The 8,086-nt window shown below is 39.4% G+C and overlaps 1 long non-coding RNA gene across 1 annotated transcript; it reads right to left on the bottom strand.

The window, feature by feature from the left end:
• Nucleotides 1-2,216: 2,216 nt before the first annotated feature.
• LOC127365098 (uncharacterized) lies at nt 2,217-7,507 on the bottom strand. The gene is made up of 3 exons (XR_007885121.1): nt 7,011-7,507; nt 4,183-4,583; nt 2,217-3,045 (listed from the first exon to the last, which is right to left on the bottom strand). It is a non-coding gene; the product is annotated as an uncharacterized LOC127365098 (long non-coding RNA).
• Nucleotides 7,508-8,086: the final 579 nt, after the last annotated feature.

Here is an 8,086-nt window from a genome sequence, read left to right on the forward strand (position 1 = left end):
AGCTCTCTGTCTCGTAGCGTAACGATAGCTGTCTGTCTCGTAGCGTAACGTTAGCTCTCTGTCTCGTAGCGTAACGATAGCTCTCTGTCTCGTAGCGTAACGTTAGCTCTCTGTCTCGTAGCGTAACGATAGCTCTGTCTCGTAGCGTAACGATAGCTCTCTGTCTCGTAGCGTAACGATAGCTCTCTGACTCGTAGCGTAACGATAGCTCTCTGACTCGTAGCGTAACGATAGCTGTCTGTCGCGTAGCGTAACGATAGCTCTCTGACTCGTAGCGTAACGATAGCTCTCTGACTCGTAGCGTAACGATAGCTGTCTGTCGCGTAGCGTAACGATAGCTCTCTGTCTCGTAGCGTAACGATAGCTCTCTGTCTCGTAGCGTAACGTTAGCTCTCTGTCTCGTAGCGTAACGTTAGCTCTCTCTCTCGTAGCGTAACGTTAGCTCTCTCTCTCGTAGCGTAACGATAGCTCTCTGTCTCGTAGCGTAACGATAGCTCTCTGTCTCGTAGCGTAACGTTAGCTCTCTCTCTCGTAGCGTAACGTTAGCTCTCTCTCTCGTAGCGTAACGATAGCTCTCTCTCTCGTAGCGTAACGATAGCTCTCTCTCTCGTAGCGTAACGTTAGCTCTCTGTCTCGTAGCGTAATGTTAGCTCTCTGTCTCGTAGCGTAACGATAGCTCTCTCTCTCGTAGCGTAACGATAGCTCTCTGTCTCGTAGCGTAACGATAGCTCTCTGTCTCGTAGCGTAACGTTAGCTCTCTCTCTCGTAGCGTAACGTTAGCTCTCTGTCTCGTAGCGTAACGTTAGCTCTCTTTCTCGTAGCGTAACGATAGCTCTCTGTCTCGTAGCGTAACGCTAGCTCTCTGACTCGTAGCGTAACGCTAGCTCTCTGACTCGTAGCGTAATGTTAGCTCTCTGTCTCGTAGCGTAACGCTAGCTCTCTGACTCGTAGCGTAATGTTAGCTCTCTGACTCGTAGCGTAACGCTAGCTCTCTGACTCGTAGCGTAATGTTAGCTCTCTGTCTCGTAGCGTAACGCTAGCTCTCTGTCTCGTAGCGTAACGCTAGCTCTCTGACTCGTAGCCTTCGACACGTCCATTATCAGCTGTGCGTCGGACGTCTCCATTAATTCCTGATAACGGACACCTCGTTGAGCATTATCCTTCACTTATATTGTCACATGACTCTGTCCATCATACAAACGTCCCGATGAAGACTTCCTTCACATGTCACCTGAACGCATCATTATACACTGTAAAAACATCAGTCCTGAGCAGCTTTCTACATTTACTTTCATTGTGTCGACACTGTGACGACAGGCGGAGGTCAACAGCTTTTCATCAAGTAAAGAACCAAACTGCAGCTACACTAACATACAGCAATTACAGTTTATAGAATATAACAGTTTATTAAATATTAGTTTATAGAATATAACAGTTTATTAAATATTAGTTTATAGAATATAACAGTTTATAGAATATAACAGTTTATACAATATTACAGTTTATAGAATATAACAGTTTATTAAATATAACAGTTTATTGAATATAACAGTTTATACGATTTTAGTTTATAGAATATAATATTTTATAGAATACTACAGTTTATACGATATTACAGTTTATACAATATATCAGTTTATACAATATATCAGTTTATAGAATATTACAGTTTATAGAATATTATAGTTTATAGAATATTACAGTTTATAGAATATAACAGTTTATAGAATATTACAGTTTATACAAAACAGTTTATTAAATATATCAGTTTATACAATATTACAGTTTATACAATATTTTAGTTTATAGAATATTTTAGTTTATAGAATATTACAGTTTATACAATATTACAGTTTATACAATATTACAGTTTATACAATATTACAGTTTATACAATATTACAGTTTATAGAATATTTTAGTTTATAGAATATTACAGTTTATACAATATTACAGTTTATACAATATAACAGTTTATACAATATTACAGTTTATACAATATAACAGTTTATTGAATATTACAGTTAATACAATATTACAGTTTATACAATATAACAGTTTATACAATATTACAGTTTATACAATATAACAGTTTATACAATATTACAGTTTATACAATATAACAGTTTATAGAATATTTTAGTTTATAGAATATTACAGTTTATACAATATAACAGTTTATACAATATTACAGTTTATAGAATATTTTAGTTTATAGAATATTACAGTTAATACAATATTACAGTTTATACAATATTAGTTTATAAGACAGCACAGTGAGTTTGTGGTTTTGACCACCTATAAAAGTACTAATGGAGCTATATGACCTCCGCCCAGTAATATGTGGAATACAACTAATATCAATTGTCCATCATTTTAATATTATTTTGGACATTTCTGACCACTACAGTTTATGTATATATTTATATATGTGTGTGTATGAGACACAATGAGGTAACGTTTGTAAAGTAAAAGCGCCGTCCAGCCGAGCGCTGCGTCCGTCCTCAGCAGGTTTCTGTCTCCGTCTGACGTCCAGGCGATTTTTAGCCTCTCAGTGTTTACACAGGAACCAGATTCGGGTCAGGACGTCCCGACAGTGTCGTGTTTGACCCCCCCGGCGTGTTGTTTTAGGAGGTTTACTCTGCAATCTGGACTCCCTCGGGACTGAAAGTGAACTGTGATAGACGAGTGAGTTTTTACAGATATTCGATCTGAGCGATAAAAGAAACATCTTTTCTCTTGAAGCGCCTGTGGTTGTTCTTTCTGCACATAAAACACGTCCACCCACACGTTGGTATGAAAACACAGTCTGCTGGAGACAATGAGGACGTCCTACGTGGTGCATAAGCCTGTCAGTGTGGACGGATGGAGAATATAAAAGAATGACGAGGCTGAAGGAAGTTGTTGGAAGTTTGTTGAGCAGCAGCAGAAGAAGAGGGTCCACTCCTCCTGTTTAAAGGCTGTCACACCAGCAGGATCTATGTTTTAATCTGTGTGTAGGAGGGACGGCAGCCCGCGAGGAGCCGGTCAGGATGAGTTTTTGTTCCTGTCAACAGTGAGGAGACGTTAGTTCTGCAGAGACACAAAGGCAGTCAGCAGAAAGGTTCCCGGAGGATTAAAACACACACAGATCGAACTGTCTGACCCAGTTTGATCTGCTAGAAATTACCTGCTAACAGACTGCAGTACGTTGTAATGATACTGGGGCATTTACATATATAATACATTTATAATACATATACATAAATAAATGTATCTCAGGCTCAACAGACAGTGGAAGCACAGATTATGAGAGCAGTGGAATCTGCAGTTTGAGGACCTCAAACTATAAAATAAAATACACATTTTTTGTGTAAACTGTATTTGTGGTATTAGGAAGAGACAGCTCTGCAGTAGCTAGCGGTTTCAAGCTAACTGCAGTGCTTGCATCATCCACAACGTTACTATCTGCAATGTTCTTATATTTTATTTGGACCGTTAGCTCCATGCTACTAACTACCTTGCTGTTTACACATCAGCCCATCAGCCAACACCACGAAGCAACCAACACCAGACCCACACCGCGCAGCCAACCCCACTTAGCTTAGCTACAGTTAGCTAGCAGGATGGCCCTGCCTCACATCACTCTTGGCTACTAGAAAGCTATCGTTAGCTTTGTACTGTTAGCATCATTTATTGTTATGTAGAATCAACACCATGTGTCAGAATACATAAGTTAGTATGATGGATCATGTGAGCTAGGGTAGCTAACGTTAGCCAGCTAACATAACTGATCAGTACAATAAAGATGACCGTTTACAAATACAAGGAAAAATTCATGAATGTAAAACACAACATAAATAAATAACCAAATAAAATTAAAAGACATCCAATCAAATGATAAAGCTAACTAGCTAATCTACATCTGAAAGCTAACGGTAGCTAAACGCTAGCTAAACGATTCATTTACATCAATCGTTAGTTAGCTTGTTAGCTCTTATGAAACAAAAAAATTTGTTTTATTGATCGACAGTTCTAGGTTGTTTCCAATTTTCATTTTATTGTTTGAACCAGTAATGTGTCAGAAATATGGATATTGATCAGAAATATGGATATTGATCAGAAATATGGATATTGATCAGAAATATGGATATTGATCAGAAATATGGATATTGATCAGAAATGTGAATATTGACAAACTAACCTGATCTGTGACCTCCTGAACAGCTGATCTCAGTAGCGCTGTGTGTCGTTCCATATGGTGGCTCAACAACAATAACAACAACAACAAACAGTCTGTGAACCTTCTGTCACTGAACAGTCTGGAAAGAGACCCGGTCCTGGTTTCATCAGCAGGTCCAGACCAGAGCCAGACCAGGTCCTGCAGACGACATCATCAACGCTGTGACATCATCATCAGAGCAGGAACTAAATCCATGAAAACAGTCTTCAGTCCAAACACAACACGGCTCCATCAGGTCCAGTTCCCCCGCAGCAGCAGGGGATTGTGGGTCGGCAGTATCAGTTCCTCTTTTATTGAAGTCTGAAATGTTGTTTTCATAAGAAACTGAAGATGACAGCGAGGAGACGACAGCGAGACTGTCTCTGAAATAACACCGATATCCCATTAATCAATCTGCAGCTCCTGATCCTGATCCTGATCACTGACGTTACTGATCCATTGGTATCACTTTCTATATTAGTTGTTCGCTCCATCAAATGTCAGAAAATGGTGAAAGAAATCAGTGAATTATTTTCTCACACAAAACGATTCATCGATCAGGCTGCAGCTGACAGGAACGTTAGCTCTCTGTAGCTTAACTTTATTTAACAGAGTCCTATAACGACTTTAGTCCCTCTGAAATTGATAATCTTGTCGATAGTGCTACAGGCTCACTACGATCAACATTAGACTCTATCGCTCCTATAAAAAGGAAATTATTAAAACATAGGAGACTAGCACCTTGGTATAACCACCAAACCCGCCAGTTAAAACAAATAGCTAGGAAATCTGAAAGGAAATGGCGCTCTTCCAAATTATCAGAATATCGCTCAAATTGACAAGATAATCTTAAAACCTATAGAAAGGCCCTCCGTAATGCCAGAGGAGCCTATTACTCAGCACTAATAGAAGAAAATAAGAATAACCCTAGGTTCCTCTTCAGCACTGTAGCCAGGCTGACAGAGAGTCACAGCTCTATTGAGCCACATATCCCCATAAACTTAAGTAGCAATGACTTCATGAGCTTCTTCTATAATAAAATTATTACTATTAGAGAGAAAATTAATCACCAACTGCCATCAACAGTTATCAGTGGCTCTCCAAGTTCAGGGACTTCTGGCAATGTAAACTTAGATATATATTTAGACTGTTTTTCTGCTATCGATCTTCATCAGTTAACTTCAATAATTTCTTCATCGAAGCCATCAACCTGTCTATTAGACCCGATCCCAACTCGGCTGCTTAAAGAAGTTGTTCCCTTAATTGGCACTTCTTTACTGGATATGATTAATCTTTCTTTATTATCAGGATATGTACCACAGTCCTTTAAAGTAGCTGTAATTAAACCCCTTCTTAAAAAGTCCACTCTTGACCCAGGGGTTTTAGCCAACTATAGACCAATCTCTAACCTCCCCTTCCTCTCTAAGATTCTGGAGAAAGTAGTCGCCAAAGAGTTATGTGACTTTCTACATAACAATAGTTTATTTGAGGATTTTCAGTCAGGATTTAGAGTTCATCACAGCACAGAGACAGCTCTGGTTAAAGTTAATAATGACCTTCTGACTGCTTCTGACAATGGACTTGTCTCTGTACTTGTATTATTAGATCTTAGTGCTGCATTTGACACCATTGACCATGATATTCTTTTACAGAGACTTGAGCATCAAATTGGCATTAAAGGAACCGCACTAAGCTGGTTTAAGTCATATTTATCAGATCGCTGCAGTTTGTACATGTTAACGATGAATCTTCAATAAATACTACAGTTAGTCATGGAGTTCCACAAGGTTCTGTACTTGGACCAATACTATTTCCTTTATATATGCTCCCTTTAGGCAACATTATTAGGAATCACTCAACTTTCACTGTTATGCAGATGATACGCAGTTATATCTATCAATCAAACCCAATGAAATTAATCAATTATCTAAATTACAAACATGTCTTAAGGACATAAAATCCTGGATGACCTGCAATTTTCTGATGCTAAACTCAGAAAAACACGAAATTCTTGTTATTGGCCCCAAAAACCTTAGAGACTCACTGTCTAAAGATATAGTTACTCTAGATGGCATTACCTTGGCCTCTAGCACCACTGTCACGAATCTTGGAGTTATCTTTGATCAGGATTTGTCATTTAATTCCCACATAAAGCAGACCTCTAGGACTGCCTTCTTTCATTTACGTAATATTACAGAAATTAGACACATCCTATCACAGACAGATGCAGAAAAACTAATCCATGCATTTGTTACTTCAAGGCTGGATTACTGCAACTCTTTATTATCAGGTTGCCCCAATAAGTCCATTAAAACGCTCCAATAATTCAGAACGCTGCAGCACGAGTACTGACAGGAACTAGAAAAAGAGATCACATCTCTCCTGTACTAGCTTCTCTGCACTGGCTCCCTATAAAATATAGAATAAAATTTAAAATCCTCCTCCTCACCTATAAAGCTCTTCATGGTCAGGCCCCTTCATATCTTAAAGAGCTCATAGTACCCTATTACCCCTCTAGAACACTACGTTCTCTGAATGCTGGGCTACTTGTGGTTCCTATAGTCTCTAAAAGTAGTTAGCTCTCTGTAGCTCTCTGTAGCTCTCTGTAGCCTAACGTTAGCTCTCGGTCTCGGCTTGTGAAATAACTTTAGATTTTGAGTGAAAAACACTTGAAAACATAAAATAATGCTTATCTTATTTTCAGCAGTTAATAATGACGATGTTGGACAGATGCCTCTCTGGAGTCTATTAATTCCTGATAATGGACGCCTAATTAATTAATTAATAAATTAATAAAACATCCTGATCACCTCAGTTTCTGTGTGAATGATGATCAATTAGTCCTCCAGTAGCAGGTCCTCACAGTCCTGTACGAAGTCAGGTGGGACGCTGTCGGGTAAATTCCTGAAGCACATGAACTTTTCAGGTTGTTGTTGTTGTTGTTTTAGTTGTTGTTGTTGTTTTCAGGTTTCCAAATGAACTTTCTCTGAGATTCAACTAAAGAGGAAACGTCTAAAGTGGAGTTGAAAGGTTTTCACATATGTGACACACACACACACACACACACACACACACACACACACACACAGTGAAGCTGTTTAAACACGGGAACATGGCGGCAGCAGGTGGTGCAGACGTGTAGCGGCGGCGCTCTTTGGCCTGATCCAGGATCTGCAGCTCTGTCACATATGGCGCCGCCACCGCCGCCACTCGCAACCTTTGAAGACGTCGAATTAAGAGAGGGACTGGACCATCTGTCTGCTGCCTGCAGTCAGCGCTCTGTCAACAGCCAGCGTTTGTTCTCTTTATTGACTTCACCTGTTTGAAGCTGTGCTACCTTCGCTGTCCTCAGTTCAGCTCAGTGCGGAGGACAACAACAGGAAGTCATTTCACAACTCTTTCACAAACAGACAGCAGCTTCTCACAGGTGAGGTTTGTTAGAAGAGGAAGTGCTGCCTCATTACGAAATGCCACAAGGTGTCCCAATATCTGCCGCCATGTGAATGTAACTGATAAAAAGCCCAAAAGTACAACCACACCTGAATGTTACACCATATATACATACAGCTGTTAAAGGGCGTCCATGTTTTTATGGCCATATACCAAATATTCACCGTTACCTCATTTTAACTTAATATGTTTGTTTACAATAGAAACAGAAACAAAGATAGCTCGTTGGTAAACAGCAGATCTTCACCTCCCCAATATGGCGGCATTAGTAACGTTAGCTCTCTGTCTCGTAGCTTAGCATTAGCTCTCTGTCTCGTAGCTTAGCATTAGCTCTCTGTCTCGTAGCTTAGCATTAGCTCTCTGTCTCGTAGCGTAATGTTAGCTCTCAGTGACTTTATTGATCAATGACTTAATGATCTGTAACTTTATTGATCAA

Source organism: Dicentrarchus labrax, unplaced genomic scaffold, assembly GCF_905237075.1.
Source record: "Dicentrarchus labrax unplaced genomic scaffold, dlabrax2021, whole genome shotgun sequence".
In the NCBI taxonomy this organism is placed as follows: domain Eukaryota; kingdom Metazoa; phylum Chordata; class Actinopteri; family Moronidae; genus Dicentrarchus; species Dicentrarchus labrax.